This window comes from Brassica napus (assembly GCF_020379485.1).
Source record: "Brassica napus cultivar Da-Ae chromosome A6 unlocalized genomic scaffold, Da-Ae chrA06_Random_12, whole genome shotgun sequence".
NCBI classification, from domain to species: domain Eukaryota; kingdom Viridiplantae; phylum Streptophyta; class Magnoliopsida; order Brassicales; family Brassicaceae; genus Brassica; species Brassica napus.
In genome coordinates, this window is record NW_026014050.1 from 15,644 (window position 1) to 29,629 (window position 13,986).

The 13,986-nt window shown below is 38.3% G+C and overlaps 1 pseudogene; it reads right to left on the bottom strand.

Moving 5' to 3' along the window:
- Nucleotides 1-3,161: 3,161 nt before the first annotated feature.
- LOC125594352 lies at nucleotides 3,162-13,343 on the bottom strand (annotated as a pseudogene).
- Between the last annotated feature and the right edge of the window lie 643 nt (nucleotides 13,344-13,986).

Sequence of the window (13,986 nt, forward strand, 5' to 3'; positions counted from 1 at the left end):
ATGTTTTTTAATGCATAGTTGTATCATGAACTAACATATGATGATGGTGAGAGAGGTTTTGAACATTCGTTGTCTCTGTTTCTCTAGAATAGACTTTTTGTTATGGTTTGACTACTTATTTAGGAAGCATATGAAGTTTTACTAAATTAATTGATAAACATATAGAACGATGCCCATGTACCATGAAATATAGTTTAGACTACATTAACAAAAATGTAGAATGTGGTTAGAAATTTTAAAATAACATTAAATATCAGAGGCTTCAGTACATAGAGCATTTACCAAAACAAACTGAATATTTTGTATGGGTTAACACATGTATTTTGAGAAAAATTCAAAAAATCTGACAATATTGTTTTAACGCATAGTTGTATCATAAACTACCATATGATGATGGTGAGAGAAGTTTTGAACCTTTTTTGTCTGTGTTTCTCTAGAATAGCATTTTTATTGTGGTTTGTGTACTTATTTAGGGAGTATATGAAGTTTTACTAAATTAATTGATAAAAAAATATGACGAAGCCCATGTACCATAAAATATAGTTTAGAATACATTAACAAAAATATAGAATGTGGTTAGAAATTTTAAAATAACATTAATGATTATAGGCTTCAGTATATAAAGCATTTACCCAAAAACTGAATATTTTGTTGGGGTTAACACATAGATTTTGAAAAAAGTTCAAAAAATCTGACAATGTTGTTTTAATGCATAGTTGTATCATGAACTAACATATGATGATGGTCATAGAGGTTTTGAACCTTTGCTGTATTCGTTTCTCTAGAATAGCCATTTTATTGTGGTTTGAGTACTTATTTAGGGAGCCTATGAAGTTTTACTAAATTAAATTATAAAAAATAGAACGATGCCCATGTACCATGAAATATAGTTTAGAATACATTAACAAAATATAGAATGTGTATAAAAATTTTAAAATAACATTAATGATTATAGGCTTCAGTATATAAAGCATTTACCCAAAAACTGAATATTTTGTTGGGGTTAACATATAGATTTTGAGAAAATTTCAAAAAATCTGACAATGTTGTTTTAATGCATAATTGTATCATGAACTAACATATGATGATGGTCATAGAGGTTTTGAACCTTTGTTGTATTCGTTTCTCTAGAATAGTCATTTTATTGTGGTTTGAGTATTTATTTAGGGAGCCTATAAAGTTTTACTAAATTAAATTATAAAAAATAAAACGATGCCCATGTACCATGAAATATAGTTTAGAATACATTAACAAAAATGTAGAATGTGGTTAAAATTTTAAAATAACATTAAAGATTATAAGCTTCAGTATATTGAGCATTTATCCAAAAACTGGATATTTTATAGGGGTTACACGTAGATTTTGATAAAAATTCAAAAAATATGACAATATTATTTTAATGCATAGTTGTATCATAAACTAGCATATGATGATGGTCAGAGAGGTTTTGAACCTTTGTTTTCTCCGTTTTACAAGATTGGCAATTTTATTGTGGTTTGTGTACTATTTTGGGAGCATTTGAAGTTTTACTAAATTAATTGATAAAAAATTAGAATGATGTCCTTGTACCATGAAATATAGTTTAAAATACATTAACATAAATATCAAAAGTGGTTAGAAATTTAAAATAACATTAAAGATTATAGGCTTCAGTATATAGAGCATTTACCCAAAAACTAGATTTTGTAGGGGTTAACACATAGATTTTGAGAAAAATTCAAAAAATATGACAATGTTGTTTTAATGTATAGTTGAATCATGAACTAACATATAATGATGGTAAGAGAGGTTTTGAACCTTTGTTGTCTCCGTTTCTCTAGAATAGCAATTTTATTTTGGTTTGTGTGCTTATTTAGGGAGCATATGAAGTTTTACTAAATTAATGAAAAAAAAATACGACGATGCCCATGTACAATAAAATATAGTTTAGAATAATTTAACAAAAAATAGAATGTGGTTAGAAATTTTAAGATAACATTAATGATTATAGGCTTCGGTATATAAAGCATTTACCCAAAAACTGAATATTTTGTAGGGGTTAACACATAGATTTTGAGAAAAATTCAAAAAATCTGACAATGTTGTTTTAATACATAGTTTATGATGAACTAACATATGATGATGGTGAGAGAGGTTTTGAGAGATTTGTTTGTTGTCTCTGTTTCTCTAAAATAGCAATTTTATTGTGGTTTGTTTACTTATTTAGGGAGCATATGCTGTTTTACTAAATTAATTGATAAAAAAATATGACGATGCCTACGTACCATAAAATATAGTTTAGAATACATTAACAAAAATATAGAAGTTGGTTAGAAATTTTAAAATAACACTAAAGATTATATAGGCTTCAATATAGAGCATTTACCCAAAAACTGAATATTTTGTAGGGAACACATCGAGTTTGAGAAATATTCAAAAAATCTGACAATATTTTTTAATGCGTAGTTGTATCATGAATTAACATATGATGATGGTGGGTGAGGTTTTGAACCTTTGTTGTCTTCCTTTCTCTAGAATAGACTTTTTGTTGTGGTTAGAATACTTATTTAGAGAGTCTATGAAGTTCTACTAAATTAATTGATAAAAAAATAAAACGATGTCTATGTACCATAAAATATAGTTTAGAATACATTAACAAAATGCATGCAGTGGTTCACAGGGATGTTTCTTATTTGTACCCAATATAATAAGGTAATTCTAATAGTCAAAATCAGCGGGCTCTCCACCCATCTTTCCATTACCACCCATCCATTTGTTGAAGCATACGACGCCTTTCTCCAGAATCTTATATTATTGAGATAGGAAGAACATTTAAACTTATTAACAACCTGTTCGATGATATTACCATGTGAATTTTGAAACAGATCTTGGTTACTTTCAAGTTTCAATAGTGTGGTTAAGCTTTTCCCATATGGGGTTTATTTTCATTCTCTTTATATCCTTACACTGCTTTGTTTTCGGCATACATAAAACATTGGGCCGACAAAATAGTCAAGACCCAGATGACAAAGGAAAACCCGAAAAACGCAAAACAGAGAGAGAAACTTGTGCTCTAAGAGAAATTGTAAAAATTGGAATTCCTAATTTCAGCGTCGGTAGGAAAAGCCAAGATACAGACTGTTTGTTTATAAATTGGAGAGAAGAGAATTGAAGACACGAAGAAAGCAAATGGTCATTCTACATTTTAATTAATCTGTACTTTGTCATAATACCTAACAAGTCCCAAATCCTTTTTTTTAAGAAAGTCATTCTACATTTTAATTAATCTGTACTTTGTCACCATACCTACAAATGTACATTTGATGCAATGCTGGTAAGTGCTTTCTCCAGTGATGCTTATCCTCTCAGCTGGTAGCTTGGTGATGCAGATCAGGAAAACAACCAACACATTTATCCCAAGACCTCCAAGATTCACAAGCGATAATGGCCAGCTACCAGATCAGATGCGGTTAAGCACAGCCATGTTTGAATGAATGATATGACCAGGATGGAGCAATTCTTGCAAGTAATCTACCTTCTCTAACATTCACCTGATAGCGGGTAAACCAGTCTTTAGCATTGAGAAATGAGGCCGCTAGGACAATTTTCATGGCATGCCAGTTGGTGGAGAGAGAGAGAGCCATCTATCTGTGCCTATAAGGGAACTATAAAGCTTCAAGGACAATGGAGGCTTTTGTGAAGACTGAAAGAACAAAAGGTGCTTCTTCCCCTGGGTGTATAGTGGTCGGGACAATGGTATATCCCTTAGGATCAGGATCAAGAACCATTTCGCATGATATCTCTCGGGAATTCACATAGTCTGTTCCACCAACAGATTCGTGAAGAAAGATGTTGTAGGCAGCACGATGTCCACGAGTTTTAAGAATCCTCATTCCAATATAGAACAACTGCGAATCATGGCTTGATTGGTAGTTACGAAACCCAGGAGTTGTTCTTGAGAAACCCACGCCCTGTTAAGTAACCATTGGGAGAATGAGGTTCATCTTATGATCAAGAAATAGCCGAACTAAAAAGGTTCTAATCAAGAAAAAGCATGATGTACCTGAGTTAGAGTGATGAAAACATGAATCGGTGAAGATGCATCAGAACCAGTAGCCCTTAACCGGAATTGTGGATTTTGATGCCATGAGCTATAATCTTGGCAGCCACCGGCACTGTAATTTCGCCATTGGCCATGGACTGAGTGGCGCATCTCACGAGGGTATACCCGGCAAACATATATTGATCTGAAATGAATCTGGAAATCTTGCCAAGACATCCAGAATATACCTTCGTTTGACTGTTGAACATAATGCACATAAGAATCAGTATGCAGCAACATACTTCAAAGATTGGAACCATACGATATTTGATAGAAACTACCTGTGGAACATGCTTCAGCTTGTGCTTCATCCTATCACTCCACTCTGGGGATGAGTCTGACCAGGGACCATTCCACTCAACTTCATTGGCCCACGGATTTCGGATCTGAACCAGCCTGTGCCCATCGACCTCTCTCACCTGAACACAAAGTCAATTTTCTAAAACGAGTTCCCCTAATTAGCATATCAAAAATACAACCAAACCAGCATGGCATACCTGTAAGACGGAGTAAGCATGGCCTTGCACAATGCCACTGGAAGATACATGAACATCAGATCCTGATGGACTTCCCACCAAGTAAGAAACCTTCTTGCTTAAAGCGCAACAATTGAGACCATAATCTGCCACTTGCAAGATCAATTTGTGCTTGAGCACTCCTCAAGTCAATCTCTTCACCAGCACCTCCAGTTAGGTCAACAAGTGCGTCCTGAACCAGTCCCCCCTCCAGTGCCTCATAAGAACCATGGAGCTTGGCGTATGCTTTCTCCACTATGGAGACCCAGAGTTCATTGAACTTTTTGCTAGTAGCAAAGGCTGGTTTGCCAGGTGATTCACATGGAATCCAATCATCGATAACAACGGGAACCCACTCACCCTGCAAGTTGAAAGCAATAAAGAAGAAGAAGCTACAAGAAACGATCATCACGAGAGCAATGCAGCATAGTGAAAGAATTTTAAGATACCAACCTGAATACAAAAGCGAACAGTGTAGATTCCTTCCTCGTTGTATTCAGGAGTAATGATCACTTCAGATATTTGTGAGACTTCAGTAAGAACTGCAACAGCGCTTAAAAACCAACAATCGCCCAAACGCCCCTATAGAACAAGTCAAACCAATCAATCATACAGCTGGAAAAACTTGGTCAAGAATAATATTTTGTGCATCAGAAAGATGTATCACATATTAAAAATGTTAAGTGATCAAACCTGACAAACATCTGATGGATTTGCAGCCCCAGAGAACAAGCAGGGACGGGAATCACTACCGTTCTCTTTCACAATGGAATCAGGTCTCATCCATTCAGAAACAACCTGACAAGCTCGAAAAGGTTAGAGTGCCATTCAAGTTGTTGATTTCTAGCCTACTTAGAGATGGAGTATGAGTCCAAAAATAATCAACCAATAACAAAAGGAGAAAAAAATCTCAATTCCTACCTGCAATTTTGAAGGGGGGTTCTGTGTATCCACGAATAAAGAGCGATCATTTGGAGGAAACTCCTGGTCAGTAAATTGCTTATCGCCACGTGCAGAGAGAGCTTCTTTGACAGCCAACTCAACTGAACGCATTCTTTGATTTATTTCTTCTTGCGTCTCCATCCTGGATTTCCTGTGTCTTCTTGAAAACGAATCCGCACAAATAGAAAATCCCGACCTGATCTTCTTTTCCTTCCACTGGAATATTGTCCATCCCAATCTACATCGTCCCTATCATACAGATCCACATCGGCAGGATCACTATCCCAACCATCAACCTGGTAAAAGAGGGAAGAACACAAACGAGAATCAGTATGACCTTAAACATAATCAGAATAAAAGATGCCAACATTCAACAAGAGGAAACATACTCTGGGTGGTGAAGCCGTCCATTGCCAGTTGTCATCATTCAAATCAATCATGTCCAAGTCAGCCATGCCAATGGCTGCATGTAAAGAAGCGGCCTCATCTTCAGTTAAACATTTCCCCCAAAGGAAAACATCCATTATATGCATCTTTGACTCAGCTCCATCACTATCTGATCTGCCGAATGCATCGACATCTATAGGTGGCTTAACACCCAACCAAACTTCAGCTCCTTGTTCCCAAATGGCACTACTGACACTTAGAGGTAACCCAGTCTGGTAGCCATCAAACCCACCATCTAAGTAACAAGTAGCCTCCCCCGCATCAGCGTCAACAGTGATTGTCACTGTATGCCACCTGAGATGGAAACCACAGATATATAAATATGACTGAAGAACATGAGAAATAAAATTGGACAATATGGAGACTTGAGAGGAAAAAAGACAGACCTTCCATCAGTTATGCTAGTTGCACCAATATACCACTCTCTGGCAACGGTTGTCTGCCTCTCACCTTTAGTGATCAACCTAAGCCCAACTAGGCCAGCTTCAATTCCTTGCTCAGAACCAGCAACCAGAACCTCCCAACACACTTTCTTTTGATATTCAGTGCCAAAAAGGCATACAGGTCCGGAATCGGGTTGGATCATTGCTGTAATGGAAAAGCTAATCTTCTGACTCTGGCAGACACTTGCGTCCATTTGGCCGCAATGTTTACCACTTATCATTGGTTCATCGTCAAGAACACAAACAGCACCAGCAATTCCAGTCTGGTAATAACTTGTATTAGCTAACTTCGTAGTAATCAGCATCTTTAGAATGTACACTTACAGAATATAAATAAAAAAATTACCAGCTGTGCACGTCGTTCTAGTTGAGCTGTACGTATCCTATGTGCAATACCCGATACTCTCTCTCTTGCAAAGGAATCCTCAAGGACAGAATCACCCCCAACAGCACGTATAGCGGCTGCCATAGCTGCTGCTTCTCTGCTACCAGCATTAGGCATAGATGGAATAAGGGAAGCTTCAATTTCCTTCCATTTGCGCTCTTCCTTCTCCAAAAGAGCTTTCCTTCTTTCTTTACCTCTACCTTCTTCTTCACGTCTCTGCATGAGGATTTCCTCTTCCATCTCTTTCTCTCTCAGATAACTATGTTTACAATACAGAAAAACGATAAGCACCGGGTTCAGCTTAATTAAACCATATTTTGCTTAATTAAAAGAAACATGTACCTCTCTTGGATAATTTCAAATTGCCTTCTATCTTCTGGCTTCCACTTACTGATCTTTCTGGCACTTAAGTCAGAGAACCCAATGCTATCTAAGAAGAGTTTCAAGCGTACCTCATCCTACAACATTGTGAGAATCCTTTGTTAGAAAAAAGATAAAGGAGTATGTATATATGGAAAATTAAGAATCAGGGATCACCTGAACTTTCTCCGCCTTAGCTGTCAAACCTAACAATAGCAATAAATAGCCACCAAACGTGTCCCACATGTACACCCATTCTGTATCAATTGCCTCTTCTAGTGCCAAAACCCTTGCATGAGCACACATGTCTCTTCTGTAATCCACATTTGTAGGTGGTTCATGGCGGAATCTTTTTCTGCATTGCATTCTGTAGAAGAAGGATCCAGCAACTCTTTCTTCGTTCCTGAGACGATCCCTTAATTTCATGACATCATCTCTAGGAAGCACTAAGTTCCCTGCTTTATCACGCATTGCAGAGGGGTCCCCAACCAGAAGAGCTGCAGAGCTGGCGGACCTTTGGGGAGCTGAATACGTGCCGGATAAAGCATTTCTCGTCTGTCATTAACAAGTTGCAAAAATGCGTAAGAAATTTTGCATCCCATGAAGCTCTATTGCATGTGAATACGTTAAATTAAGGCCACCAATATTCAACATAGATTTTTCAAGAGAAAACTAAGAAAGACATCAGAATTAACATACTTTAGTGGCAGATCGAGAGATAGCTTGCACAACAGTATCCTTGCTAAGAAAACGTACAGCAACCTCCATCATCTGGACACCATCAGACAGAATCAGCAAAGAGAGTACACAACAGATACATATATGTGTGTGTGTATGTAATGGAGGAGAATGAATTACCAACCACTATTATTTATACTAAGGAACAGATAAATTAAACAAAAGAACACAAACCTCAAGAGTCAAACACGGGCGAGAAACAGCAAACCCAATGCTACTACAAGGGTGATAGCTGATACAGCAGCACCAGCAAACGGAGGATATATTATCAGACTAGCAACAACACCCCACCCTTCAGTTGCCAATGCAATTCCATAAAGGACGAGAAACGCAGCACTGAAGAATCCCAATCAATACAAAACAATATGAAAGTTCATCAGTTTAATCTTTTATTGGTCATTATTTCACAAACGTAGCAGAGAACATATCAGAAGAATAGGAAAAAAAAAGATTAAGAGCAACAATTTAGTACCCAAGTGGCTGAACATACCTGACATTCTTTCCCAATCTGCATGAGCATAGACTACACTGGTAATACCCTTGGAGAATATACCCCTTGGTGGGGATAGAGAACCTAGAGAAAAAAAAGTTAAACATCGTTCGATTACATGAACAGGAGAAGCCACAGTTCTGTGAGTTGAGCTCTATGTGGTTAGCTCAGTAAGCTCGCCAGTTCGAATAATGCTGGCTTGAGCTCTTCCAGAGCTCTCTGCGCTGTAATGTAGCTATGCGGAATTGGTAAAATATCAGATGGGGGTTGTTTCGGTAGGGTTGTCGTCCTCTCTACTGGTACGAAAATAAGAGATGGGGTTCACGTGAACAATCCAACAAGGAATGCTGCCAAAAAAAACCAACAAAAGGCAGAAAGCAAAAAAAATGTCTGCTTCCTGGTCAAAGAAAACTGTTTAACCCAAAACCAACACCAAGCTACCATAAAGGAGAAGAACTAAGAAAAAACACACACCTATGTTATAATTGAAACAAAAGATGTATGATCAGGATAACATCAATCAAAACATGAGAATTGTGAGCAACCACTTACCGTCATGGTCTGACTACAATAATCACAGCTGATATCGCAACAAAAAGAAAAAAAAGAAGAAAGAAACGAAAAAATATACACACCTCACAGTATCCAACAATCGTCCTTCCTGCAAAGAACCACAAAACCAGTTAAAAGGATATTTCAGTGAAACTGAGAGTTAGGTTTAACGGGCAATGAGAAGAAGAAACAGTCATGCACCATTTAAGCATCCCACAGCATAGTGAAAGTAGGGCCGGAATGCATGCAAGTGGAAGCAAGGCCGCAAGAAAATCGTTCTTTGTGGGCAACTGATCATCTCTAGATTTCACAACCTCCATGTACGATGTTCCACAAAATGCCACGAGAACAACTAGAAAGTAGATAAAAAGGCACAGAAATATTACTTAGAGAAAAAAGAAAGCCCACCCAGAACAGATTAAACAAGCAGAAGACACAAATTACCTGAGAATATTACGAGACAGACAGCAGAAGAGTGGGAGAACCTATATGTTGCAAACCATGAGACTATTGGAAGAATGGCAGTAACAACTAGGGAAACTCCAGATGCCATCGCCCAACCAAGGTATACAGAAGATGTATATGGTGACGTGAAGTTGTTTTCTGTGGCACTGAATAGTTTGTACTTCAAATCATCCAAAGGTTAGCAGATATGATTGCACCAAGAGCAATTACAGATCCCACAAACACCACAACACAAATCCAAAGAATAATCCCCTAAAATGGAAAGAAATTTTATTTAGATATATTTATCTGGCAAAAAAGAGAGAGAAACTAGCCAAGGGGAAATAGAACAGACCTTCATCCTCGGAAACGTGAATCTCTAACCTGATCACCGCATGATAACTGTGGAACCCAAAACTGATACCCATTATGCATCCATATGGGAACAGCAATAGAAAGGCATGCTGCCATGAGGGGCACAGTCAAGGATATTCCCAATAGTACTGACGATTTACTGCAAAAGTGAAGCAGTCACGATTTTTGTAATCAGAATTTCAAAATGGGACCATGAGGGGAAAGTTAGTAGCAGTTCAGTAAATGACATAAGCCCTCGTACCTCAAGAAAGAGAGTGATAATCCAACTAATGTGCTCAGCAGCCAGGCGACAAAGCCATACTGAAAACATAGAAAGAGACGTTATTTAGACCACATAAACATCACATGGTATATCTGCATTGCCCGCAACCAGTACTATGAACATGCCAAGCTAACGAGACAAGCCATACCTTGCGAGATTTTGATGTCAACGCCATTTCTTCAACTTGAAGCGACCGAAGAAAAGCCATTATTGAACAGACAACAGGTGACAAGAGGAGCACCGAGAAACCAAATTCGAACTACAATTAGGTAACAAGTGAGTTAGCAAAGATATAAATAACCTTCATAAATGTTACAAGCACCAACTTGAGAAAGAGTGGAACTCACCTGCTGATGACTGGAATTTATAATCGTTATGGTCTTCGGACGAAATATGGCTACAATGATTGTTTCAAGAATAAATACAAGACTGAAGAGGCCCCACGCTCTCTCTGGTGTGCCCGCTACATGGTGCAGAACAAGTCTGGACAGCTTAAGCCACTTCTCGAGCCCCCGGAGCCTCAATTCTTCAGATAGAGATATCTGATTTGGAAGAGTATTGTCAACACTATTTGAGTCAATTATTGCAATGTCAGTGTTGTCGCGGTGATCTCTATCTGCATCCAAACTACTCCTCTGAAGTAATGCCAATATGCTTGGATCCAATTTTTCTCCTTCAGCATGACAGCAAAGTCAGGGTCCAGCCCCTTGTTTTGCAACAAATTAGTCAGTTCAAGATCACCTTCTTTCGCTTTCTTTTAAGCATCGAGGCTATCCTAGGATCGTTCAACTGATCTTGAAACGCAAGAGCCAGATTCAAATCCAAAATCTGCTCGTTTGCAGAATTCGATGTGCTAGACTCATAACCTTGGCTGTCAATTCCACTGCTTGAACAAACGACCAGAGTGTTATTCGGATCAGAAACTTTATCCAGTGAATAAGACGTTCCTGCTTCAGCCTCTTGGACCACAGAACGACATGAGCTACTACGCAAACCCAAGCTTGGTCTTCCACTTTCTACGCTTTTGTCGCTATTGATACACTCAAGAGAGCTGCCTGTACGAGTTAGAGTGTCAGCCACACAGGATTCTGTGGTACGATTAGCCTCGTTAGCACAACCAGCATGGCCTGCATCCATACTACTACTTCTTTTAATACTTGAGCCACAACCATCTGAAGAACCTGAAGAACTACTCTGCTCTTTTCTTCGAAAACCTTCTCTCAAGCGGATCACTGTGCTCTGTAAGGCATCTCTTCTTGCAGCTGATGGGTCTGTTATCGACAGATGACGGGAAACAGCAGCCCCTGATAGAACCGATGCTACAAAAATGTAACTAATACAATGCCCTAGGTACCTGCAACAACAGAAGACACAATAAATTATATGCCGTGTAGGGAACAAACTTAAACGTTTTAAATAAGTAATATTTTTTAGCTCAGAAACAAACCAGTAGTGTATGCCAAAGCATATTAGGAAAATTCGAGAAGTGCCAGCAACAAAAAGCGCCAGAACGCGGTTTTGAAGAAGCTTAAACCCATACAAGCATGCCCCAATATTCCAGTCTAGAAAAATATTAAGCATCAGCATGAGTTAGAACTAAGAAATAATCCGACAACAAGCTTCTCCTCTAAATATATGCAATAGAAATTCTCTATGTAGTATGTACCAAGAACAATAACTGCAGCTGATGTAATGCCTCCAAGCCAACGTGATTCCCTAGCTGTGAGACCATATAGGACCGAGTAGGCAAGGAGAACTATGAGGGATCCAAGGTACAGGAGGCCAAGATGTGAAGCCCTGCAAATATTGCAAGAAAGAAAAGGAAATATTTAAATTATTTTCAAGGAAAAAAACAGGTAGGCAACGAACTACAGCTGATTAATAGAAGAAAAAAGAAGAAGTACCTGCTGGTTTGCCGAGGATAAAGTTCATTGGGGTCAGGTGGTTCTGGCAAACAAGCCACAGGGCCTATCTCTATACAATCTGAATAAGCAAATTTGTATGCCCTTCTCACATACTCGTCCACATCTAACCCGTTTCCTGTGGTGATGAAACAATTGAATAATTCAACAACTTAGATTGAGGCTGGAAGTCAAAATTGCAATGTCATAACTGAGAAGCCATGTGAGGATTGCGAAAGCTTTACCATTAAAGACCATGCGGCAGATAAAGAGCATGTTAATTGCCAACGCGATTGCCGAAACACCGAAAAAGAAACCAGAAGGAGAATATTGCTGAGATGCATGCGCACCAGCCGTAACGTAGACAGCACAAAGTTCATACGCACAGAGTAAGGCAACGCCAAGAAGGAGAAGTAAAGCAACAGCTCCTGTTTAGCCAAAAGGAGAAAGAAAGAAACAAGTTCAAGACTTCATTCACGATATATACTACCTAAAACAGCCTATGATGAGTCAGCCAAAGAAACTAGTTTAAGAAAGTCAGATAGAAAAGACTGCAAACGTACTTGAGCTTTGCCACTGTGTCCTCCACCAAAGCATGATTGAGTAGAACGCCAGTAAAAGCGCTGTTCCAGCCATTATAATCGCAAGTCCAATGATATGTCGATCCAATATAACAATCAGCCAACAACCCCAACCAATCAAGATTGCAATAGGGGACACCACCACAATCCAAGCAACAAGAGATAGGAAACCACATAGCGCATCTAGCTGAGGACCTTGCAGTACTTTCGGCCATTTTCTAGCAAAGATCCAGCTGCCAATATAGAAAACATTGACTCAACTCCAGTTCTAGCTAATTACTAACTCTACAGAGTATCTATCAACCTAAATTATATAGATTTGTTACCTATAAAGCCGCCATGGCCGCCAATTAACAGACCAAAGTATCCAAAACGAACCGGAACCGAAAAGAGCGAAGAGGGCACCCGAAATAACACAAGCCAGCAAGACTCCTCGCTCGTCCCCTTCCATGGCTGCTTCTCCCACCTACAAGGGCATGCAACTCGGAGATCAAAATCTCATCACAGGGGAAGTTAAAGCCTCAAGCTTAGAGGGGGAATCCATACCTACTAGACCGAGATGAGGTTGCTGAGCAGTGGCATGACGGTGAAATCGAAGCAGAAGGGATCGATAAAGGTCGAACTTTACAGCCCCTCAAGCAAAAGGAGACATCTTTGGTGCGGATTAGGGTTCCAAAATCAAGCTGTAAAGCAGGAGAGAAGCAAGAAACTAAGACTAGGGTTGTCACTCTGAAGACCTTGTGGAGCACAAAGTCACTTCCTTTTAGGGTTTTCAGTTGCTTTTTTTGAATAAATCTCAGAGGATTTTTCTCAGGTTTGGGGGGAAAATGGATGGCGAGAGAGAAGGTAAGATTAAAACCCTACCCCTTCCAATGTGTGTGTGTGTGTGAACCGTAAAAAAGCTACTACCTTTATCTCTCTTTCTTCTCAACAAAAAACGAGTCTTGTGTAGTGAGAGAAAGTGCCTGTGGAAAACAAAACATTTAATATAATAATAAATTGAAAAGGTATGGTTCTGTCCGAACAAACACTAGACGCGCGTGTAAAATCAGGAACCAATGAGCTATCGCGTGACGGATACGCACTGACTGTTGATTGGACAGTGAGAATGGAATGATTTTCAGCATTTTTAGATTAAGATTTGTTAAAAACAAATATACGATCTGTAATATGTTCTTTAATTACCTATCCATTAATATCTATAATTGTTTAGGACATTTTTATTTAGAGAGAGAGTACCATATGCACAAAACCAATAGGTTTATTTTTATGTAAAAAAATTGTGATGTTGCGTGTTTAAATGATAAAATAGTGCCTAAACCTATCATTTCATATGACACAGATTACTTAAATAATTACAATTAAATCTATTCAGGTTATACGCTCAAAGCTTATACCAGGAAAAGGAAGTGGAATACCAATGTCTCTGTCACAAAATTTAAAACATTCAACGATACTATTGTATACTTT